The sequence below is a fragment of the Coturnix japonica genome, chromosome W (assembly GCF_054131305.1).
Source record: "Coturnix japonica strain WE chromosome W, WE-NBRP24, whole genome shotgun sequence".
Classification (NCBI taxonomy): domain Eukaryota; kingdom Metazoa; phylum Chordata; class Aves; order Galliformes; family Phasianidae; genus Coturnix; species Coturnix japonica.
In genome coordinates this window covers 6,364,437-6,389,957 of record NC_140701.1, presented here as the reverse complement: position 1 = coordinate 6,389,957, position 25,521 = coordinate 6,364,437, and the positions used below count along the sequence as shown (strand labels likewise).

The 25,521-nt window shown below is 49.0% G+C and overlaps 1 protein-coding gene, 1 long non-coding RNA gene and 1 pseudogene across 2 annotated transcripts in view; 2 read left to right on the top strand and 1 right to left on the bottom strand.

Annotated features, from left to right (window-relative positions):
* The window catches only part of LOC146754426 (uncharacterized), a 599,901-nt gene that overhangs the window by 572,337 nt on the left and 2,043 nt on the right, over window positions 1-25,521 (top strand). The gene's annotated exons all lie outside the window — the stretch shown is intronic.
* Window positions 10,188-16,349, bottom strand: LOC146754428 (uncharacterized; annotated as a pseudogene).
* On the top strand, window positions 21,313-24,926 carry LOC146754427 (uncharacterized). Its single transcript, XR_014938919.1, has 3 exons — window positions 21,313-21,589; window positions 24,415-24,497; window positions 24,687-24,926. It is a non-coding gene; the product is annotated as an uncharacterized LOC146754427 (long non-coding RNA).

Sequence of the window (25,521 nt, the reverse complement as noted above, 5' to 3'; positions counted from 1 at the left end):
CCACGAAGCCCTGTGTTAACTCGCTCTGGATAGATGTGCTGCTATCTCTACCCTTGGAGTCTCACATCAGGCACCAAAATGACGGTGGTTGTTGAACCCAACATGTGGCTCAGCAGCACACAGTGCTTTGTGCACTGCCCAATTTCCAGTGGGATGGGGATGAGAATTGGGAAAAAAAAGTACAACTTCTGGGTTGTAACAAAGCAATTTACTAAGAGAGATAAAAGGAGAGGAGTAATAGTTATCACTATATATCCGTTGATATGGAATAATACGTAATAACTGATGCACAGGCACTTGCTCAGCACCACCAGACTGATGCTCAGCTGGGCCCTGGGCAGTGAAGAGACTGAGATGAACTCCCACCGCTTTCAATACAATTTCTGCTTGCTGTCAGGTGATAGAGAACGTCCCTTTGGCCACTTTCAGTCAGCTGTCCTCACTCTGTTCCCTCCCAGCTCCATGTGCCCTTTACTGACCATGGCCTTGGCTCTGTACAACACTGCTTAGCAGCAGCTGTAAACATCAGAGTGTTATCAATGATTTTCTTCTAGAACCAAAACAGTGCAGGCAGTCTGAAGAAAACAATTCCATCTGAGCTGTAACTCAGATTCCTGCCTGTCCCCCTCCTCTTGTTCTTCCTAATCAGGAAGCAAGGAACAGAATATGCTGCTCTCCTCTTAGAAATCTTTTCTTCAGTTCTCATCTGGCTCCTCTGCCATCCCCAGGCAGAGCTCAGTGCACTCTCACAAAGGGCAGCAGCCTTTCCTCATCTTCCTTGCCCATCCATCATGAAGTGTCAGTGAATAGTGAAAAAGGACCCCATAGTAGTTGAAAAGAGAACACTTTGCTACAGAAAGGGAAAGGGGGCCTCACTAAGGCAAAGGGTAGTTACAGATAGTTTATGTTAAGGGGGAACAGAGAGAGGGGGAATTGCAGAAGCTAAGTTTGAGAAAAGAAGGGGATGAAGGCCATGAAGATAAGGGTGGAACAGCCCGAGAACAGTGTGGTGATTAGATGTCCACAGTGCAAGCTGGAACCAGTTTGGGGGGTGCGCCTCCTTGAAGGGTTGAAAGTTTACAGCGAGGAAGATGATGAGCCTTTGCGAGGAAGATGATGAGCCTTCATCCCACAACAACCCCCACAACTCACTACGCATGCGCAAGGGGGGAGGGACTGCATGCTAATGGGGTCTCAGGAATGTAATGAATATGTATCCAAATTCCTGCAAACTATTGATGATGTATTAGTTCAGCCTATATTTGTAGCACGCTTTCTCCTGACCGTGTGCAAGTGAGGTGGAGCTATCCCCCTTGCACCAGGGTGTGTGCGCATCACTCATTAAACATACCTGCTTTGTAACTACTTCATGGTTATGGAGTTTGATTCTGCAAGTCAATTTGGCACCCCAGGTGGGACCTCCTCTGCTTGGCTGCAGGACCGGCTGAGAAGGGGAACACCTTTGGAGTGCCCCGAGATTTCTCGGAAGGACTCCCCTCCCCCATCTGATCACTGCAGGAGCAGACAAGAACCATCTATCGGTGGACCAGGTATGTGAGACTGGGAAATGGGGCACCCACAAGCCGTGAGGAGACGTCCTACGCAGGGCAGAGAGGAGTCAGTGTGCTCCCCCCCAAGGGACGTGAGCTCACGGGTTAGGTTAGGTTGCCGGCTGGGTTAGGAGGCCTCCCTAGGGAGTGCCTACAAAGGGACCAGTAAGTCGTACGCATGGTTAAAGAGCTATTGCTCACCCTCAGGTGATTGCTAATAGGGCAGAGCTTGTCTGCTCTCTTGCACAGGGTGATTTGGGTAATCTTGGGATAATTGGTATCGTACAACACTGTCTATATAGGTGACCTAAGTCAACCACTAGCACCGGTGTTCTTAACATCTTTGGTTAAGCTTAACAAATGATATATTGTAATTGTGCTTGAATTGTCATGTGAGTGTGGTGTGAGTGAGACACAGCACAGCTGCGGGGCGAGTGCAAAGTCCCGACCCACGGTTCCATCCTCCCACGAGGGAAACTGCCGGGGACGGACATAGCGAAAGTTGTCTCCAATATTTGTTTGTCTTTGTTTTAATACATGTTTATTTTGTATTATTAGTTACCAGTTGTTGTAAAGTACGTGGTTATAAGTCATAATAATACTGTTGTGTCAGAAGTGGTTTTACTTCTAAAAGAATACGGTGGTGTATAATAAGCTACGATGGTGAAATCACAGAGCAAAGAGGTCCCTGCGCGCTCACCCCTGGGTTGTATACTGACACATTGGTGAGATATTGCTGGGAAACCAGGAGGAACCCTGAGCCGGAAAAATCCTGATTAAATATTGTAATCAGTGGTGGTTGATGTATAAGCTAGAGGATAGGGACAATGAACATATAGCGGGATGGCCGTGTGAAATGAGTATCAACCCATTTATGTGATATTGTGTTCTGCCTGCAAAGAGGTGTAAGGGAGGTGGGTCAGTCAGTGCTGGCTCTGTGGTGAGAGGTTTATAACTGAACGATATGGATTTCTAAGGGAAAGTTATAAGGTAGTAAGGGTGTTTATGGAAACTGAAGAACTGTGTTGTTTGATTTGTGGGTCTTGAAGGGAATGGGACAAACTGTTTTGCTGGTATAAGAAAGTGTATTTGTTAATGGCATACAGAAGTATAGTTGAGAGTACGTGGAAGTGTAACTGAGGGTACAAATAGTGGAATAGTGTACAGAGGAAAAAGGGTTAAAGAGAAAGTGAGTTTATCTGTGCTGGCATGAGAACAACCCCCCCGCACCATTCCCCTGCAATCAGAACTCTCAGAGTGGGAGAGGGAGCCAGGGTCAGAGACTGCTGCTGTAAACAGCAAAGGGGAAGGTGGAGAGGACAGGGCACTGGAAGTGAGAATAGCCTTCATGTGCAGAGATCTGGGAAATCTGAAATCTGGGCAGCACTGGATGGCTCTGGAGAGGAGGTGAAATGTAATGATTAGAGTTTGGAAAGTGAGAAAGTTTGGGAAGGACAAAGGTTGAGGAAGGCAAAGATAAAAACAGGGATGTCAGGTCTGAAGAGAGGTGTACAATAAGAAGAAAACAATCAAACAAACAACAACAACAACAACAAATAACAAAACAAACACCTGATTGAGAATCAGAGATGTTCAGGGAATTGAGAATAATAACAGCTGTTTCTGTTGTGGTGCTAGAGTAGGGCCATAGGACCCAGGGATCCCCCACGAGGAAAGGGGGGGAGGGAGGCTTGAAGAGCCCAGGGAGGGCTCTGCCCCACTGGAATGAAAGTAGTGTGCAAACTGCAGTGGGACACTGGTAGAGAAATCCGACCAAGCTGAGTGAGAAGGAATTGTCTCTGATTGCAGAACTGAACAATGAGAACTTGGGAAGTTAACCCTAGCAGATACACCGATGAAACTGCAGCTAAGGAAGCAGGATAAAGTAGTTCATTTTCTGATGGATATGGGAGCTTCTTACTACCCATAGATGGTTTTGTAACATTAGTAGGTGCTACTGCCCAACAAGAAAAGGCTTACTTTTGGAATTAATTAAATATAAGCTAAGAAAACAAGTAGGAATACAGGAATTCTTGTACCTGTCAGGTTACCCTGGCAAGAAATTTAATAAAACTGGAGCTAAGGGTCAAACAATATTGGCTGATTAAGAATTGTAAGTCTGACTATTAACACAAACTGGGAAAAACAATGTTATACCCCCAGGAGCCACAGCAATCCCAAATAAGACACACTTAGGGGTGTGGGCATCAGGGCCAAAAATTAAGCCCTAAATACAAGTTGAAAGCAAGAGCTCACCCACTCAGGGTAAAGTGGAGCCCTTTGAGGATATGTGACTGTAGAAGGACAAAAGAAATAATAGATAATTTTTTGAGTTTGAATTACTAATTGAATGGGAATCCAAGTACAAAACTCCAATTTTGCCAATTTGCTAAATTTTTGGATAGCAAGTGCTTTAGTTTGGTAGAAGACATGAGGACAAGTAATGGAATTGTTGAATGGATACACTCAGTGATGGAAAATCCATGCAATTTATCAACCAAGTTAAGGAATGAATAGGTGGAGTTTACCTTCTGGATTTGAGGGATGTCTCTTCTGCCTGGTTTGGCTAAAGGAAGCCTAAGGTTATTTGCCTTTGAATAGGAAAGCCCTAAGAGAGGCAGAAGAAACTCAGTTAACCTGGACAGTGTTACCCAGGGTTGTGAGAACAGCTTAATGATTTTTGAGAACTGGTCAACTCGTGAGCCTGAGACCTGGGATCCTCCATCCTAGGGTGGAACTTGACTGGAGAATGTGGATGCCACAGCAACAAAAGGACTGTGTACAATAGACTGAGAGTTTGCTGAGTTTATTGGTTTACGGAAAGCACAAATAACTCAGAAATTACAGCTGGACTTTGAACCTTAAGGACTGCCAAGAAAGAAGCCATCTGCTAAACCCCTGAGCTGCAAACTGTCAAGGAACTCCATATGTTCCCAGGAATGACAGGAGGATGCTGACCATGGATACACAGCTACGGACTGATGGTAAACCTCAAACAGCTTGAAGTGAGTAAGGGATGGCCAGGGTGCCTGAGGGCAGTGGCTGCACTAGTGTTCAATATTCAAGAAGCCTATAAATCTACACTGGGCCAAAGGACACCAGTTTTAATATCTCATACAGTGTTTACTGTATTGGAGGCAAAAGGGGGACATTAGTTCATTGGCTCTCACCCCAAAGATTCCTAAAATACCAGGCCATCCTGGTAGAGTAGGGTGATGTAGAAATAATTGTGACTAATATTGTCAACCCATTATCTTTCCTTAGTGGAACTCCCGGAGAACCAGGATTACACGACTGCTTTGAAACAACTGAAGCTGCACATTCCAGCCGGTCAGTCGAACTTGAAGGACGAACCCTTAGAAGATGCAGAAGACGCCTGGTTTACCAGCAGCCGCAGTTTTATGAGACAAGGAGACTGTAAGGCAGGACATGCAGTAACTGCTACTGACCAGGTGACCGAAGCACAACCACCAGCTGTGGGGACTTCCCCTCAGAAGCATGAAATAACTGCCTTGACAAGAGCTTTAATCATATGGACAGATGCTAAATATGTGCCACACGCTCATAGTACCATCTGAAAAGAGCAAGGATTGCTCACACACAAGAAAAACAGCCTGATTTAAATCTACTAATGGTTATTATATGTTGTAAAAGACATCAGAAATGTAACACTGTACAGGAAACAGAAAATAAGCTGATAGATCAGGTGGCAGAACAGGCAGTTGAAGAGGGCTTCAATTCCAGACGGTAAACTTAAAATCTCTGAAGCCAAGTCAAAACCTGTAAAATATTCTAAAGAGAACAGGAGTCCAATTAATAATTTAGAAAGGAAGAGAGCAAGCTGACAGATGGGTGCATGCCCAAGTGGACACATTGTTATGCCCTTTAATATTTTATGGAAATTGGTTTTCAGGGAAGATAAGAGAATATATTGGGCAAACCAACACTACAAAGTACAGTCCCAGTACCAGGAACAGGGCACAAGTGGGCCTCATGGGAAAGGGCCTTCCAGGGGAACAGTGTCAAATTGATTGAAAATTGAACTCCCAAGAAAAGGGGCGTATCACTGTATGAATATTTCCATAACCTTAGAAACAATTGAGGATGCTGCTGCAGATGCCTGATGGACAATCCAAGAGGAGGTATCCTGTTTATCCAAAGTTGCATTGCAACATGGAGTAGGCAGGGTTAACACCCATTGGGGAATAGTTTTCTCTGGACCATGGGATAAACTTACTAGTTGCCAAATTTAGGATGACTAAAACAGCTTTTCTTAGTCTGCATCACCTTGCTACTCTTGGTGTGTTTTACTTGTGTTGTTATAAGATGCCTTTTGTGTCTGTGCCAGGATACCAGAAGGGAAAATGGGGTATGGGAGAGACATGAGCTAAGACAAAATGTAGAGAGCGGGGCTTATTTCAGGACACGTCAAGAAAGAATAGAACGATGCAGCAGGTGGAAACCCTGCTAGATTAAAGAAAAAGGGGGAACTGAATAGTGAAAAAATACCCCATAGTAGATGAAAAGGGAACACTTTGCTACAGAAAGGGAAAGGGGGCCTCACTAAGGCAAAGGGTAGTTACAGATAGATAGTTTATGTTAAGGGGGAGCAGAGAAAACAGAGGGATGAAGGCCATGAAGATCAGGGTGGAACAGCCCGAGAACAGTGTGGTGATTAGATGTCCACAGTGCAAGCTGGAACCAGTTTGGGGGATGCCCCTCCTGAAGGGTCGAAAGTTTACGGTGAGGAAGATGATGAGCCTTCATCCCATGACCACCCCCACAACTCACTACGCATGCACAAGGGGGGAGGGAGTGCATGCTAATGGAGTCTCAGGAATTTAATGAATATGTATACAAATACTTGCATACTATTGATTATGTATTAGTTCAGCCTATATTGGTTGCATGCTTTCTCCTGGAGATGTGCAAGTAAGGTGGAGCTATCCCCCTTGCACCAGGGTGTATGCGCATCACTCATTAAACATACATGCTTTAGAACTACTTTGTGGTTATGGAGTTTGATTCCGCAAGTCATATGTCATAATTATTATTTATTTCTTTTTCTCTGTCTTAGTAAATAGCTTTAACTGAGCAAATTCTAATCTGCAGCAGTGCCCTGATTCCCTTACAGATCTCCTTTGGGCGCTTGAATCTGACCCGGTCACGCAGTGAAGAGTACGAGAAGATCTCGAGGTCTTTTCAGGGAGCATCTCCTGAGGTATATTCCTTACACCAGCTTTGGAAGAGGCCACCATTTCTCTGGTCCTGCTCTGAAGGGGCCCTCTTCTTATGGCATTGCCAGCGAGGAGACCAGCTCTGACACAGCCGTTTGTATTGCCGGCTAATGACTGCAGCAATTGAGTGAACCTGTAGAGACAACTGGACTGTTGTGAGACACACAAGACCTTCAGTCTTCCACAAATGAGAGGCCTTGAGAGCACTGTGACAGGGTAAATAGAGCAGGAATGAAAAGAGCACGTTGTGCTGCTGTCTGTGGCTGTACCTCCCCCAGACCCATACAAAGTAGGAAGAGAGAAGAGATAAGGAAAATTCTATTTTGAAATCTTTTTATTTATCTCTTAAACTATTCAGGGTATATGGTACCATGTTTACATGAGCTCTTGGAGTGAGAAAATGGAAAGTAGGTAGGAAAAAAGTGAAATAAATTTTTATTTATAAGTTCAATAACATTTTTTTTACAGGTTGATATATCACACACAATCAAACAATCAAAGATTGGTAAAACATAAAGAACCATCACTGGGAATCTTATGAGGAAGTTGTGCATTTTATAGAAGCTGGAATAGTGCGTATTGCAACATCTTTCTGAGAGCGTGCTTGATCTCCCTGTTCCTCATGCTGTAGATAACAGGGTTCAGTGCTGGAGGAACCACTGCGTACAGAAGTGCCACTGTCAGATCCAGGAGTGGGGAGGAAATGGACGGGGGCTTCAGGTTGGCAAAAAAGGCAGTGCTGACAAACAGGGAGACCACGGCCAGGTGAGGGAGGCACGTGGAGAAGGCTTTGTGCCGTCCCTGCTCAGAGGGCATCCTCAGCACAGCCACAAAGATCTGCACATAGGACACCACTATGAAAACAAAGCAGCCAAAGAATAAATTGGCAATAAAAATGAGAAACACAACTTCCCTGAGGTTGGAGTCTGAGCAGGAGAGCTTGAGGATCTGGGGGATTTCACAGAAAAATTGGTTGACAACATTGCCTTGGCAGAGAGGCAGTGAAAACGTACTGGCAGTGTGCAGCAGGGAATTGAGAACCCCAGTGCCCCAGGCAGCTGCTGCCATGGTGGCACAAGCTCTGCTGTCCATCAAGGTCCCGTAGTGCAGGGGCTTGCAGATGGCAACGTAGCGGTCATAGGACATGATGGTGAGAAGGAAATACTCTGCTGAGAGGAAGAAGACAAAGAAAAAGAGCTGTGCAGCACATCCTGTGTATGAAATGGCCCTGGTGTCACAGAGGGCGTTGGCCATGGCTTTGGGGAGAGTGGTGGAGATGCAGCCCAGGTCGAGGAGGGCCAGGTTGAGGAGGAAGAAGTACATGGGGGTGTGCAGGCGGCGGTCGCAGGCTACGGCTGTGCTGATGAGGCCGTTGCCCAGGAGGGCAGCCAGGTAGATGCCCAGGAAGAGCCAGAAGTGCAGGAGCTGCAGCTGCCGCGTGTCTGCCAACGGCAGCAGGAGGAACTCGCTGATGGAGCTGCTGTTGGGCATCTGCTGTTGTTGGGCTTGGAGTCCTGCTCAGAGTGCAGAAGATAATGACAAGTCCAGACCATTCTCAGAGGCACTACTGCTATACTATGAAATGTTTTTATTCTCTTACAACAGTGTACATTTAGCACCATTACTTGCATTTATTTTAATGTAGTTCAGCATTCCTTAAGCAGAAGCAGCAGATGGAGCTCTAACCCTCCTCTTATTTTCTTATCCCTTCTCCCTGGATATTTCCTTCTGTTTCTTGTCTTATCTTTACCCCAAGTGCTCTTAGAGCCCCCTACCCCAGCTTCTGTGGCATTCAGTTTCAGTTAGATAATGCTACCTGTTGTTATGATAAGTGAATTATTCATGCCTGCAGAAAATGAAGATAATTACAATTGGTTCCATCCTTAGGGAAGGGGTAGACTGAGAACACATCATGTGTGACTGTTCACAAAACAAGCAATTGATTGACGAAAAATTCTCAGATATCTGACAGCCCCTTTTAGATTTCTGACTCCAATCCTTTTTGCCTCAGAACAGGAAATGGAAACCTCCTGCCTTCGCTCTCCTCTTGCCAAGGGCCTTCGCAAACATACTGTTGTGCAGTGGAGATGCAGTCTCCCTGCCCCATGCAGCAGCTGTGGCAGCACAAGCCCTGCCGGGGGGCTCCTTCCCCCCACCCATCTCCCCGCAGCGCCCTGGGCAGCTCCCCGGGCAGGCTGAGTGCTGAGCCTGGCAGGCGGCAGAGTCCCATACCCAGCACACAGCCCCTGGGGCACAGCAGGGACCCTGCTCTGCAGGACAGCCCTGGGCACCTGCCTGCAGCCCTGGCTGCACAGCCTGCAGCCGTGCTGGGACAAGCAGCCCTCAGGGCTGTGCTCTTACAATCCAGCACGGAAGCCCCCAGCTGGAGCAGAAGGCTTTTTCCACTGTAAAGAAACATGCAGTGCCTTCGGCCAGATCTGCTATGGTTTGTCCCACATTTAGATAACCCTCTATTAAAAGCATCTGCATTGTCTACTGCAAGGGACTTACTGTATCATGGTCTTTGAGTAATGCTCTTTCATAGAGCTCGCAGCCCGCTTACACAGTACATATCTTGTAAGCTCTCTCCAATTTCTCTCTTCTCTTTCTGTCACCTGCAGGCTGTGCTGTGTACAAGAGCTGCTCCTGGGCACAGCTGTCTCTCTAGAGCACCATCAACTTTTATGAGCTCCCTGTGTCCCAGGAGCGTGGCCCAGCTCAACAGCAGATGATCTCATTTTTCTTCTTCCCACTCATCTCCCCTGACAATCCCCTGACAATCACCTGAATTGTCTGGACCGCGCATGCCTGGCCATGTTGGTTGTCCAGCAAATATCTGGATAATTGAAATCCCCCATAAGCACCAGTGCCTGGGAGCGTGCCGCTACTTCCAGTTGCTTATGGAAGGCCTCATTGACCTCCTCCTCCTGATCAGGAGGCCTGTAGTACACACCCACAGCAGGGTCCCCTTTGCCAGCCTGGCCCTTGATTCTCACCCACAAGCTCTCGACTTCTACATTACTCTCCCCCAGGTGGAGTTCAATACATTCTAGCTGTTCTCTCACGTAAAGAGCAACTCTACCACCCCGCCTTGCCAGCCGATCTTTCCTAAAAAGCACATAGCCCTCCATGACAACATTCCAGTCATGCGAGCTGTCCCACCACGTCTCCGTGATCGCAATGAGATCATGGCCACGTGACTGTACGCAGAACTCCAATTCTTCCTGTTTATTCCCCATGCTTTGCGTGTTGGTATAGAGGCACTTGAGAGAGGCAGCATCTCTCCACCCCTCTCCATGCCTTTTAACTCCATTGTCTGCACCCAGCGAGTTCTGCTTTAAGACCTGAACTGCCGCCTCAGACCCAGTGACCCTTGTTATGTCCCCTTCCCCCATCCTACCTAGTTTAAACACCTGTCAATAAGTCCTGACAGTTCCTCACCTGGAACCCTCTTACCCCTTTGAGACAGGCCGCTTCTGTCTGCAGCTGTCATGCCAGGAGCCGAATAAATTGCCCCATGATCAAAAAAACCAAGACTCCTATGTCTGCACCAACTCTTTAACCATTTGTTTAAGAGGTGGGTTTTTAGGCCCAACTCAGTATCCCTCCCTGCCACTGAAGGTACAGATGCAATAACCACTTGCACACCTGTTCCTTCGATTACCCGCCCCAGTCCCCTGAAATCATCTTTGATAGCCTTCAGGCTTTTGTAACTAACTTCTTCACTGCCAGCCTGAACTATCAGCAGGGGATAGTAGTCAGAAGGGCAGATCAGACTGGGAAGTCTCCCAGCAATGTCCCTAACCTGTGCCCCGGGGAGGGAGCACACCTCCCTGCGGGTAGGGTCAGGACGGCATATAGGGCCTTCCATTCCTCGCAGAAGGGAGTCGCCTATGATGACTACCCTTCTATCCTTCCGTGTGGAAGAAGTTTTGAGGCGCAGGTGTGTCCGCTTCCCCCGAGGCACCCTTACAGGTGGGGCTGCTTCCACATCGGCATTCACCTCTCCCTCGGGTTCCAGGGCCCCAAACCTATTTTGCAGAGGCACCTGGGGAGCCGAGCATGGACGTGGGGGGGACGCCCACTTTGCCGAGCTGCCGGTACCTGTTTCCACCCATCCTTTTCTCTCAGACTACTTTGGTCTGACTGGCAACTGCAGGATAGAGGCTCCGCCGACAGTCCCACACCCCCTACCCCTACATTTGTATTGGTAGGGGTAAGGGAGGACTGAGGGCTCAGTGCAGCAGGAGCACAGTCCATCTGCACACTCCTTTCTATCGCCTATTCGCAAGGTGACCGGGGGCAACATGCTTCTTGGGGAGCCTCAGCTGTGTGCCTGGATCCCAGGGCCGATAGGGCCTGGCACCACCCATCAATTTCAATTTCACAGTCCTTAATGGACCCCAGCCTCTCCTGTTCAGATTCTCTGATTGTCCGCAGTCTAACTACCTCCTCCCTAAGCTCCACCACAAGGCTGAGCAGCTCATCTAGCTGCTCACACCGCACACAAGTTGCATCCTTCCCATCCTCTCCTGGCAGCAGCAGGTTGAGGCACTCCTGGCAGCCAGAGACCTGAACTGCCACATCTTGGAGCAGACCCTCTGTTTGGGTTGCCACAGTCTTTGCACGGGAAGACCGTTTCCTGGTGAGGACCATTTTTGAAGTGTTAGCATCAGGTCCTGTCAACAGAAGAGCAAGTTACCTGAGAAAAGACAAGAGCACTGACCCGTGTTCACACAGGATGCAGCCTCCACTCCCACTGCTGCCTTATTGAGTGGGTAGTCCAGGCAGCCCTCAGACACTGACTACCTCCAAACTAGGTGCTCAGAACAGCTTTTCACACCTTCTGTGTTGTGTGGGTGGGAACTAGTTCCCCACCCACTCTGGCCTCTCTTTATCCACACAGCAAATGGGTGTCTCTCTGTGCACAAGAGACGCTCCTGGGCATAGCTGTCTCTCTACAGCACCATCCACTTTTATGAGCTCCCTGTGTCCCAGGAGCGTGGCCCAGCTCAACAGCAGATGATCTCATTTTTCTTCTTCCCACTCATCTCCCCTGACATTTCCCTGGGTCCTCAAGGTCAACATCTCCTGAAAGACAACAGCATCATGACTGTGCTTTGAAATCCGCTCAATTAACCACCACATGTCCAGTGGTCAGTGACTGATGGAGACATATAGCGAGTGCTACTAGAGTTCGTTTGATGAAGCACAAAGGGCACCCAGGCAAGGACAGGGAGGTTTGGACTTTCCCTGTGCAGGGCAGTGATCCAGCTGAGGCAGTGAAGGAATCTCATCCCTTGACAGAAATCCTGGAGCTGAAATGAGTTTCAGCTCCCCACAGAACCACAGTATCATTGGGATTCCTTTGGTTGTGTTCAGCAGAGCACAAGGAGTTGCCTGCATGTGAGCTCCTGCTCTGAGTCCTCGGTCCTTCAGCTGGGAGGCAGCTGCTCACACACAGACACTGGGTGATGCCCAAGGTGCCTGGGCTGCTCCTGATGTGTGCCAGTGCTTGTAAACCATGTGGGAAATCCCTGAGATAGACACCTCCTTCCTGGGCATCAGCTGAGGGCCAGAGAGGGGATAGCACCGGCTGTCTGGTGTATTCACACGCATCTGCAAGAGCAGCACAGGGCCTTCAGCAAAGCCATGCCCATGGTGTGTCCGTGTTGCTACGTCGAATCCAAGACCCATGATCCGTCTAATGTCTGTGTTTCACCTTCTGCACACTGATACCATAGATGATCTGCAGGCCTGAGCTCCTGTTTGGACCACAGGGAGACAGTTACATGGCTTCCACAACTTCACTGTAGCACAAGGGGAATACAGAGTCTTAACAAAGGTTGGGTGAGGAGTCAAGGAAGGGCGACTGCCCTCTGTGAGAGTGCACTGAGATCTGCCTGAGGATGGAAGAGCAGACAGGTCAGATCTAAGGGAAATGGCCAACAGAGGAGACCATCAGTGTCTGTTCCTGTCTTCTTTTCATGGAGAGCAAGTGGAAGGTGCCCTCTGCAGACAGATGGGAGTCTCATGTTGTCAGACCATTGGTCCTTTTGGGAGCCTTTTTCACTCCAGTATCTGCTGCAGGGACAGCACAGCAGGGCATGTGCCATCCAGAAGATTCGTGCACAGCACAGATGGGAGATTCTTGACCAAGCCATAGAGGAACCAAAGAGGAGAGGTTCTCTGCTGGATCTCATACTCTCCGTCAACAAAAGTCTGGTGGGATCTGTGAAAGTCGAAGGGGCATCAGGCCATGTACAAGAAGCAAATGGATCTCGTTTTATTTATTTATTTATTTATTTATTTATTTATTTTGAGTCCGTAAGCTTAAAAGATATTCATTAATGTCAATAAAATTGAGACAAAGAATTAAAGACAAAGATTGAAATCAATGAAAATTTGTTAACCATTCTCAACATGAGAAAACCTCATGAGTATTGTTCCATTTTAAGTTGTAAATATGTATCTTTGAGGTGATTTGATGTCTTTTTTTTTTTCTTTTTTTTTTTTCTTTTTTTTTTTTTTTCCTTTTTTTTTTTTTTTTCTTTTTCTGAAACTACAATGTTTTCCAGAACTGTGTTTGCTGGACACAAATGCCTTCAGGTTCAGGGACACAGACCGCGGTGCCAGTGCCAATGCCCTGAGACTATAGCCCGGCGCGTGCTGCTGCTCTTCCCTGCTGCCTATTTGATGTCCCTCATGCTCCAGGTGCCTCCAGCTCTCCTAAATAAATGGCTGTCGTTAAGGGCATGTTTTCAGCAGGCCATTTAGACACATGCTCTTGCCACAGCCTGCCAGATTTCCCCACCCCTTGCTCTTTGTTCAGTCAGATAACTCCCAATTATCTGTCTGATTTCTGACTTTTAGGGGGATGACTCAAATTTGCTCCATCTCGCCAAAGTCTGATGGACTGTGTTGTCAACTCCTTCACCGTGATTCTACCTATCCCTTCTTATCTTTTCTTTTTCTCTTACTTTTTCTTTTTCTATGTCGTTTTCTTCTCCTTTTTCTCTCCTTTACCTTTTCCCTTTCTTTTTCCATATCCTTTTTTTTTCCTTTTCATTTTCCTTTTTCTTTTTCTATTTCTATTTTTCTTTCACTTTCTCTCTCAGGCTTCAAAGAAAGCATGAATTCTGTAAGTTGTTCATTAATGTCAGTAAAAGTGAAAAAAAGAGTTGAAGACAAAGATAGAAATCAAGAAGAATGTGTTAACCCGTCTCAAAGTAAGAAATACTCACGAGTCCTGTTCAGTGTTGATACCTCCCAACTCCCTGGCTGATCTATCCCAGGGAGATTACTGGAATTTGCTCCATTCCTCGAAAGTCTGTTGTCAGCTCCTTTACCGTGATTCTGTCTATCCCATCCTATCTGTGTCTAACTCATTTCTTGTGCAAATATTCCCTATGAAAGATAAACCTCAATAGAAGCAGCTTGGACACGGCATACAGTTGATCACTGTGTTTTACTGTTCATTCAATTACATCACCTTTCCTTCTCTTTGTTGGCCATAAATAAAGATAATTCTTTCTTTTTCCATGTGCAGCTGGTTCTCTGTGGAAAGCCATTGGGAGTTGGTACAAAGTAGGTTTAACACTGAGCGGGTGATGGCAGAAGAGAAGAGTGATGTGAGGAAAAGTGATGCAAGTCCCATGGGGCCAATGTGAGTAGAAGCGAGGTGGGGAGGTTGAGGAGGAAATTTCTCCACACAGAAACGGAATAGAACTCACTGGGGACATCCTGGATTGACATCAGTTGCAAAGTGCTTCTTTTACTTCCTCTATAAAACAAACTATAAACAAATAGACAATAACTGCATTTTGGATTCTTGCTCTTTAATCTGTCTCCATTTTGCTGAACAAGTTCTGAAAACCTGAAGAAGATAACAGGAAGGCACAAGGCACAAGAGGCTCTTTAGTTAATAATGGGCCACAGGGCACATTTGGTGCTGAGTCCATCAACTTCCATTGCAGAGAGAAGTTTGCACAAAGAACTCAGCAAGACAAAGTCAAAAGTAACAGTGAAGATTCTTGGAGTACTAATGGGCCCACTGAGGGCCATTACCAAGTAAGCTTCCCAAGGCACTAATTAGAGCAGATAATTGGAAGCCAAGACTCCAGTCAGGCAAAGGCACTGGCATGGTGGCTCTGATGCTAAGAAAATCTTCCTTTATCTTAAGAAGCAAACAGGACAAGCCCTGATTCCCAGAGCCTTGGCAGGGAGATCCTGTCTCTCATGTTGGCTCAGGGCCCTTCCTGGGGCAGTGGGATAGAGGTCTGTATGATGTTTAATGAAAGACATGGGCACAGAAGATCCCAGGCTCTGCATGGGGTGCAAGGACGGTGTGAAGTTCATGTCCCATATGGGCCCTGTGTATCATCGCAGGATGTGGGTTGAGAGAAGGGCCCAGTCTGAACAAGCAGTCAGTTCCAATGAAACTCTGAACTTCATAACAGAAACATGGTGGGATTGCTCCCATGACTGGAGCACTGCAATGGATGGCTACAAACTCTTCAGGAAGGATAGGCAAGGAAGGAGGGGTGGTGGTGTGGCTCTCTATGTTAGGGAATTCTTTTATGCTACCGAGATTGTTACTGGGGATGATAACATTGAATCCCTATGGGTAAAGATCAGAGGAAGGGCTGACAAGGCAGACATCCTGGTGGGCGTCTGTTATAGACCGCCAAACCAGGATGAAGAGACAGATGAGGTATTCTACAAGCAGCTGGCACGAGCTGCACGGTTGTCAGCCCTTGTCCTTATTGGGGACTTCATCTTCCCTGTCATATGCTGGGAGTATAGCACGGCACAGAAGAAGCACTCTAGGAGGTTTCTGGAGTGCATAGAGGATGCCTTCCTGATGCAGCTGGTCAGAGAACCCACAAGAGGAAATGCCCCGCTAGACCTGCTGTTTGCAAACAGGGAATGTCTGGTGGGAGATGTGGAGGCTGGGGGCTGCCTTGGACAGAGTGACCATGAAATGATAAATTTCTCAATTCATTATGAAACTTGGAGGGGGAATAGTAAAACTGCTACCTTGGACTTCCGGAGGGCGGACTTTGAATTGTTCAAGAGACTAGTAGGAGCAGTCCCCTGGCATTCAGTCTTAGCAAACAAAGGGGTCCAAGAGAGCTGGTTGCTATTCAAGAAGGAAGTCTTAAGGACGCAGGAGCAGGCAGTCCCCCTGAGCCGCAAAATGAGCTGGTGGGGAAGAAGACCGGCGTGGATGAATAGGGAACTGTTCTTAAGGCTGCAGAAGAAGAAGAGAATCTACCACCTGTGGAAGGAGGGAAGAGCAACTCAGAATGACTACAAAGAAGCTGGTAAGTTGTGTAGAGGGAAAGTCAGAGAGGCAAAAGCCCAGCTTGAATCTAAGCTGGCCGCTGGGGTAAAAACAAACAAGAAACCCTTTTACAAGTACATCAGCTGTAAGAGGAGGACAAAGGGGAATCTCCATTCTTTACTGGACGAGGCTGGGAATGTGATTACAGACGATAAGGAAAAGGCAGATGTTCTGAATGCCTTCTTTACGTCTGTCTTTAAAAGCCGTCTCGGTCATCCCCAGGGCTCCCCACGCTCTGACCTGGTAGTCTCGGCTGGGGAGCAGACTGAACCCCCTGTGATTCTTGAAGAAGCGGTCAGGGAATGACTACTCCAACTGGACTGCCACAAGTCCATGGGTCCGGATGAGATTCACCCAAGAGTGCTAAAGGAGCTGACGGAGGTGATCACTGAGCCGCTTTCCATTATCTTTCAGCACTCCCTGTTAATGGGTGAGGTCCCAGAAGACTGGAGGCTTGCCAACGTGACTCCCATTTACAAGAAAGGTTGTAAGGAGGATCCGGGGAACTACAGGCCTGTCAGCCTGACCTCGATGCCAGGGAAGGTAATGGAACGGATAGTCTTGAGGGAGATCATGTGGCAGGTGTGGGAAGACCAGGAGATCCGACCTAGCCAGCATGGGATTGTGAAGGGCAGGTCCTGCTTGACCAATCTGATCTCCTTCTACGATCCCGTGACCCGTCTAATAGATGAAGGAAAGGCTGTTGATATGCTCTACTTAGACCTCAGCAAAGCCTTTGACACTGTCTCCCATGCTGTTCTCCTACAAAAGCTGGCAGCCCCTGGCTTGGATGAGTACACTCTCGGCTGGGTAAGGAGCTGGCTGGAGGGCCGGGCCCAGAGAGTGGTGGTGAATGGAGTTAAATCCAGTTGGAGACCAGTCATGAGTGGTGTTCTCCAGGGGTTGGTGCTGGGACCTGTCCTCTTCAACATCTTTATTGAAAACTTGGATGGGGGCATTGAGTGCACCCTCAGTAAGTTCACAGATGACACCAAATTAGCATGGAGTGTCGATCTGCCTGAGGGTAGAGAGGCCCTGCAGAAGGATCTGGATAGGCTGGAGAGATGGGCCAAAGCCAACAGGAAGAGGTTCAACAAGACCAAATGCCGGGTTGTGCATTTTGGCCACAACAACCCCATTCAGCGCTATAGGCTTGGGGCAGAGTGACTGGAGGACTGTGTTGAGGAAACAGACCTGGGGGTACTTATTGATGCTCGGCTGATCATGAGCCGTCAGTGTGCCCGGGTGGCAAAGAAGGCCAACGGCATCCTGGCTTTCATCAAAAACAGTGTTACTAGCAGCAACAGGGAGGTAATTGTCCCCCTGTAATCGGCATTGGTGCAGCCGTACCTTGAGTACTCTGTTCAGTTTGGGGCCCCTCACTGCAAGAAAGACATTGCGGCCCTGGAACGTGTTCAGAGGAGGGCTACGAAGCTGGTGAGGGATCTGGAGCACAGGCCTTACGAGGAGCAGCTGAGGGAGCTAGGATTGTTCAGCCTGGAGAAGAGGAGGCTCAGGGGAGACCTTATAGCTCTCTACAACTTCCTGAAGGGGGGTTGTAGTGAGCTGGGGGTTGGCCTCTTCTCTCGTGTAATCAGTGATAGAACTAGAGGGAATGGTTTTAAGCTGCATCAGGGGAGATTCAGGCTGGACATTAGGAAGTATTACTTTTCGGAAAGGGTACTCAGGCATTGGAATGCACTGCCCAGGGAGGTGGTGGAGTCACTGACCATGGGAGTGTTCAAGAAATGCTTCGATGTGGTGCTGAGGAATATGATTTAGCCAGGAAGTATTGGTAATGGTTGGACTAGATGATCTTCTAGGTCTTTTCCAACCTTGATAATTCTGTGATTCAGTGATAATTGCCCCATAAGTGCTTCATACCCGCCCCATAGCTGGCCCATAAGTGCCCCATAGCTGCCCCACAGCAGCCCAATAAGTGCCCCATAAGTGCCCCATAGCTGCTTCATAAGTGCCCCATAGCTGCCCCATACTTGCCCAATATGTGACCCATAAGTGCCCCATTGCTGCCCAATAGCAGCCCCATAAGTGCCCCATAGCTGCTCCATAAGTTCCCCATATGTGCCCTATAAGTGCCTCATAGCTGCCCCATAGATGCCCCATAGCTGCCCCATAACGGAACCAAAAGAGCCCCACAGCTTCCCCATAAGTGCCCCATAAAAGCTCCATAGCTGCCCCATAAGTGCCCCATAGCAGCCCCATAAGTGCCCTATAAGTGCCCCATACCGGTCCCATAGCTGCCCCATAGCAGACCCATATCTGCCCCATATGTGCCTCATAAGTGCCCCATATCTGCCCCATAAGTGCCCCATAGCTGCCCAATAAGTGCCCCATAGCAGCCCCATAAGTACCCCATAGCAGCCCAATAACTGCCCCATAGCTGCCACATAGCAGCCCCATAAGTGCCCCATAAATGCCCCATAAGTGCCCCATAAGTGCCCCATAGCAGCCCATTAACTGCCCCATAGCAGCCCATTAACTGCCCCATAGCTGTCCCTAAGCTGCCACATAGCAGCCACATAAGTGCCCCATAGCAGCCCATTAAGTGCCCCATAAATGCCTCATAGCTGCCCCATGAATGCCCCATAGCTGCCCCATAAGTGCCCCATAGATGCCCCATAGCTGCCCCATAAGTGCCCCATGGCTGCCCTATAGCAGCCTCATAAGTGCCACATAGCTGCCCCATACCAGCCCCATAAGTGCCCCATATGTGCCCTATAGGTGCCCCATTACTGCCCCATAGCAGCCCCATTACTGTCCCATAGCTGCCCCATAAGTGCCCCATAGCAGCCCCATTACTGTCCCATAGCTGCCCCATAAGTGCCCCATAGCAGCCTCATAAGTGCCCCATAGCTGCCCTATAAATGCTTCATAGCTGCCCCATAATTGCTCCATAGTTGCCTCATAAGTGCCCCATAGCTGCCCCATAAGTGCCCCATAGCTCCCCCATAGCTGCCCCATAAGTGCTCCATAGCTGCCCCATAGCTACCCCATAAGTGCCCCATAGCAGCCCCATAAGTGCCCCATAGCCGCCTGTCACAGGTTACTTAGATTTACCTATGCCCGTGACAGGGGAAGCCACCCTGTGGGCCCCCCCCCCGGGGCCCAGAAAGGAGGGGGAAAAGGGGAATGGGATAAAAACAGCGGCAATCTAAGGAGGAAAAACTTATTTTACTAAATATGATATCGAAATACAAGATAACGCAATATAATATAATTGAGGCTAACAAATCGAACAAACAGAGAGAGAGAGTCCCCGAAAACCGAGAGGCCTACTGTGAACTCTAGGCGACACGGCTGGAACGCTTCCCACTCTCCGAGAAGTCCGAGAGAAGAAGGAGGGCACTCCAGCCTGGGAACGAGATTATACAGCGTCCTGGTCCCGTGACTTATTATTACCCCTGTTGTTCTCTGGGATATGTAGTCTTCTTCAGTGGACTGCACATTCAATAGAAGTATCCATACTTTACATGATGTTATGATGTGGAATACTGATAGCAAAATTACAAAATTACAAAACCATGACATTCTCCTTGCAGAGGTGTCCTTGGTTCTCATGCCGTTTATCTTGCTCCACAGCTGCTGCTCTGAACAGCTTTTCTTGTATTCCCACAAGTACCAGTGCAGCCACCGCCCTCAGGCACCCTGGCCATCCCTTACTCACTTCCTTGGCAATTTGCAGCTCAGGGGTTTGGCAGACGACTTCTTTCCTGGCAGTCCTTAAGGTTCAAAGTCCAGCTGTAATCTCATTTCCCAAATATGTCACTTGCTGTTGAGTTATTTGTGCTTTCTGTAAACCAAGAAACTCAGCAAACTCTCAGTCTATTGTACACAGTCCTTTTGTTGCTGTGGCAGCCACGTGCTGCAGTAAAGTTCCACCCTAGGATGGAGGATCCCAGATCTCAGGCTCATGAGTTGACCATCATTCAGCTGTTCTCACAACCCTGGGTAACACTGTCCAGGTTAACTGAGACTCTTCTCCCCATATCAGGGCTTTCCTATTCAAAGGCAAATAACCTTGGGCTTCCTTTGGCCAAACCAGGCAGAAGAGACATCCCTCAAATCCAGAAGGTAAACTCCATCTTTTCGTTCCTTAACTTGGTTAATAAAGTGCATGGATTTGCCACCACTGAGTGTATCCATTCAACTATTCTAGTACTTGCCCTCAAGTCTTGTACCAAACTACAGCACTTGCTATCAAAATTGGAATCCAAACTCCAAAAAGTTACCTATTATTTCTTTTACCCTACTACAGTCCCATACCCTCAAAGGGCACCGCTTTACCCTGACTAGGCAAGCTCTTGCTTTTAACTTCTATTTAGGGCTTCATTTTTGGCCCTGATGCCCACACCACTAAGTGTGTCATATTTGAGACTGCTGTAACTCCTGGGGGTACAACATTGCTTTGCCCAGTTTGTGTTAAAGCCAGAGTTACAGTTTTTAATCAGTCAATATTGTTGCACTCTTAGCTCCAGTTTTATTCAATTTCTTGCCAGAGTAACCCAGCAGGTACAAGAATTTCTGTATTCCTGCTTGTTTTCTTAGCTTATGTTTAATTAATCCAAAAAAGGAAACCTTTTCTCGTTGGGCAGTAGCATCTACTACTGTTACAAAGCCATCTACAGGTAGTAAGAAGCACCCATATCCACCAGAAAACGAACCTCAATATCCTGCTTTCCTAAATGCAATTTCCCATTGCAGTTTGCACACTGCTTTCCTTCCAGTGAGGTCACCCCCAAGTACATTGCCCGGTGCAACTCAAGGGTAGGTATGGCCAGCCATACGGACCACAAACCCACACAGAACCACAAGGTATCGCTGCACAGAAGACTTATTAGGACCCTTAGACAAGGATCTGGGGAAAGTCGTATTCTTACAGCAGCTTCTGGGTAAAGCTCCTACCCACAGCTCGGTTCCATTGCAAGAGTTCTGTTCAACACAGAATGTCCTCTGGTGCTGTACCGGAGATTGCCTCTTGCTGGGACATACTCGTGGAGGAGAGGAGTGAAAGGAACGCCAGGACAGCAAGGGAGGGATGCCTGAGCACAGGGGTGTGCAAATGTCCCCAGCGAAGGAAGCAAAGAGAGCCGGCAGAAAGCGATGCTTCATTAGCGTAACACAAACACCCATCCCTCCCCCCTTCCCCCCTCCCCCGGGTGCAGATGTGCCATGAGAACGAGCTGTGAAACTGCCGAGCGCCTGGCAGCCGGCTCGGGGCGTGCTCGCTGCGGGAATTCCTGCCTTCCTGAGCCTGTGCGGAAGAGGCGAGAGCCTGGCTGGAAGCCATCCGGGCAGCACCGCGGTGGCAGGAGGTGCACCAAGGCCGTCCTGCGGCCAGCTCCGGGCTGAGGGCACTCGGCGTCCTCTGCTCTACGCGACTCCGAGGAGCCTGGCTACCTGCACCAGAGCTGGGAGCAGCCTGCTCCGCACCCAAGGTAGGTGCCCTTCGTGGCTCGTGCAGAGGAGCGCACGCTTCCTGCCCCCTGCCAGCAGCACCGGGAGAGGAGCGGGGAGCGGCCCCGGACGGGGCGGAACCCGCACTGCCGTACCCCAGGCGGGACCCTGGTCCCGGCTCCAGCTCCCGCTCAGCGCAGCAGGTTTGCTGGCCCAGACGGGCTGCAACCAGGGCAGCAGTTCATGCAGCCCGGGCTGGGCTCCGAGGGGCACGGGAACGGGCTGGGAGCTGGGACAGTGAGGAAGGGAGCAGAGGAGGTCAGCGTGCTCTACTGCCCGGTTGGATCTCTGTAGCACAGCGCAGCTGGGGCTGCAGTTCTTCCTCTGGGCCACGGGAGACACGAGACGGCCTCGCTCTGCAGCTCTGCACGCGTGGATTGATGGAAGCTTTAACCCCCCCGATGCCTCCTTTGGAGTGTCTTAATGTGAAGCCTCCAAGTGTAAATTTGCACTCGCCCTGCTCCTCCTCCCCGGCAGCCCCCAGCTTCTCTTCAGGGACCCTGCGGGCAACACGTGCCTCTGGCGACCCTTGAAATGGCGTTACCTTTTGTTTGCTGAGCGCTTGCCTGATGGCTCAGCTGGGGTTGTGCAAACCCCTGGCAAGGCTTTTGTTCAGGCTGTCCCGGCAGCTGCAGATGCCTTGAGCACACAGCTGCGGGCCCTGAGCACGTTCAGCATCTGCAGCAGCTCCGGCACTGGGCTCTGGAACAGACGATGAGAAGCTGGCAGCCTGTGGGCTGACTGCATTGGCTGGTGGTGGCTGTGACCGTCACAGGCTGGTTTGGCTGCAGTGCTGTCAGATACTCTCTCTTCTCAGGAGATGGAAAAATAATCTCCGTGTGGTTGGATGTTTTGTTGATTTATTGTTATGTTTAAGTAAGCCATCCTATTTATTTGAGAAGTGTGAACCATCCAGTTGACTCCTCGCCGTTTTGCACTTCCTTACCCGAGGAATGTGAGCCATCACCACTTTTAGGTAACATCAGCAGTAGGTGGTTTTGAGAACTACATCAGTCACCTTTACAGAGTACTTTTCCCAACCCTTTTCTGAGGGCTTGCTTGATTTCAGCAAGCCCAGGGCTACTTCCACTCCTGAGAGGATGTACGGACATCTGCCAGAGGATTTAATCCATTTGCCACCAGGTGTTCCCTCATGGATCTGTGGAGGTGGTGCTCCAGCAGACTGCTCTGCTGGCAGCTGCCATCTATGCTGAGGCTTGCTGTGATTGTGTGTTGGGGGCTGCATTCACGGTGTTCTTCCATAAACCAGGTGCTTTTCTGCACCTCCTGCTGGATGGTTGGATGGCCATACCATTTTCTAACAGTATTTCTGCATCTCTTTCCTGGGTAGCCGTCCCCTTTAGGCGTGCTTGCAGTCAATCAAAAGATCCCCCAGTTGGCACAGGCTGTCCTTGTTGTATGTCCTCAACTTCCTTCACCACTCAGACCTCCAATGAAACTCCCCTTTCCCATTCCTCCTGTATCACTCATCAGTTTCCTTAACTACAGCTAGGGCAGGCAATAAGCCGTCATTCTGCTGCCTCTGTTTGCCTTAACTGTGTAGAGGCAGTGCCTTTAATTAGTGCTATGGGTGCAGTTTTGCATCTGTTTGGAGCCAAACCCTACAGGTGGAGGATGTGTGGCCTAAAGGATTGTAGGCGACTCGGGGAGGCCTTCGTTTATTGTGTGAATAAGCATTACCTGCACAACTTGCACCACGTAGTGCAGCAGAAATATTGTGGAATATCAGTCGCTTTTGATTCTGGGAGGACCGGTGCAGTTCTCCTTTGCTTCATATGTCACTTCCAAACCTGACACGATGCTGATAGCACCTTTCCCATTTTGCATCCTATTACTGCCCCCAGTGACCTCTGCTTGCCGCTCAACTACAGCAGTTGCCACGAGAACATTCACAGAAGAATTTGGGACGCGCTTCATGTCTCTTGTCATCGGTTTGTTTCCCTTCTTGCCATCCTGCAGACTTTGCCCATTGGTCACAAGTGGATCCAAACACAGCATACACTCCTAAGGGAGAAGCAGGACTATATTTGTTGATATAATAGGGATATGCTGTAGTGATTTAACAGTGACACAACAGGATCGGAGGTGGCTGGATACACTTGGTTATTTACTGCATGGAGGGTAGGGTTACGCACACACCTACAGGAGGCCCTCCCATTGAGTCACGAGGCTCAGAGTAGTTCCCCTTTTTTTCTCATGTCTTCAGTCCACAGAGGTAAGGAGCTAGGATGTGGCTGGATCCTCTCCTAGTCCCAAGCTTGGTCAAGGCTTTGTGTGGAAGGAATCATACGTGCACAGTCCCTCTAAGACAGAACCTTAGAGAATACATGAAAGCTCCAAAGTAACCACGGGTGTCTTACAGAAGATCTGTATTGAGAAGGAGTCTTGATGTCAAACTGCAAGGGATCTCTGTGCAGGTGTGAGCTGCAGAAACAGCCCTGCTCGAGGGCAGGTCCTGTGGTGCAGCCCGCTGCTGTGCAGCAGAGCTGGAGGGGCACTTGGGCTGCTCCCTCTTTTGGGGTAAGATGACTGCCTCCTTGCCGTGCTTTGTCTTAAGTCCCCTCTCAGTCTCAGCTGTTGAACTAAGTGTCAGCTACCAGTTGTTTCAGCCTCCCAGTCTGAGACAGCTTTGTGACAGTTCATCTCTTTGAGCCAGACTGTTTCCTGTGCTGCAGCTCATTGTCTTTCTCTGCAAGGCTGGGCAGTGCCCTGCAGAAGGGCTGAGCTGGGACTGGGACTGCTGCATTCCCTCACAGCTCCCCTGCCATTTCTCTTCTCTCTGCAGGCTCCAGTTCAACTTCTGCCTTCCAGCCGTGATCATCCCAGCCTGCAGGAGAGCAGCAAATGGCTGCAGCACATCCAGTTGAGGTAGGGGTTGGGGAAGCAGGCAGGAGAGGCCAAGGGGCCAGGGATGTGAATGCAGGGGAAGAGGGAGGTGCCCTCAGCCAGCGTGTGTGTGCTGGGGACAGAAAAGCAGCTGGGGTGTGAGGTTCTGTCCTGTGCGAGCTGCTTGCCTGGGCCTCGGCTGTTCCCAGCAAGGAGCCTCTTTGTTTGCAGGAGCCCGTGAGCTTTGAGGAGGTGGCCGTGTATTTCAGCAGGGAGGAGTGGGCGCTGCTGGACCCTGTGCAACGAGAGCTCTACCGGGACGTGATGTTGGAGACATACCAGTGTGTGGCCTCGCTGGGTGAGAGCTTGTCTGCCTTTCCTCCTCGTTAGGGCACCTTTGGCTGTGCAGAATGAGCCTCTGCAAGCCGGGCCTTGAATAAACACCATGCAGCTACATATTGACTTACACCACAGTGCCAGCAAGAAAGCAGATACTGAAAAGCGTGAGTTTCAGAAGGGATTAGTATGCACGGCACTCTGATCAAAGCCACAGAGTCAGTGCTGGCAAGCAGGCATCAGCCAGGAGGGAGAAAACCAGCCCTTGTGTTGTGTGTTACTTGGTGCCACCAGCTCCAGCTCACAGATGAATCCCTGGTTAGTGCTATGGAATTGAGGATTTTCCATGCAATTGCCATCAACATTTTGATGCCTTGACCACTGGTAGACTGTAAGAAAACAAATAAGCTGTTGTAAAGTTAATTTGAAAGAAAAAATATCCCTTCACAATGTTCAGAGATGTCAAAACATTCTTTGCTCTGAGGGAAGCTGTAGGCACAGTGTCATTTAGACCTAAATGGTGGTTTCTCTATGGGGAGGGGCACAGAGTGGAACTGTTGAACAGGCACTGTGCCAGCATGAGGGAAATGCTCTCTTGTTCCCTGTTTCTCTCCCTGAAGCTCCATTTCCAGGCCCCAAGCCCGTGGTGATCTCCCTGTTTGAAAGAGGGGAAGACCCCTGGATCCCAGATGTGCATAGCCCTGAGGCCATGCCAGGAGACCTCAGCCCA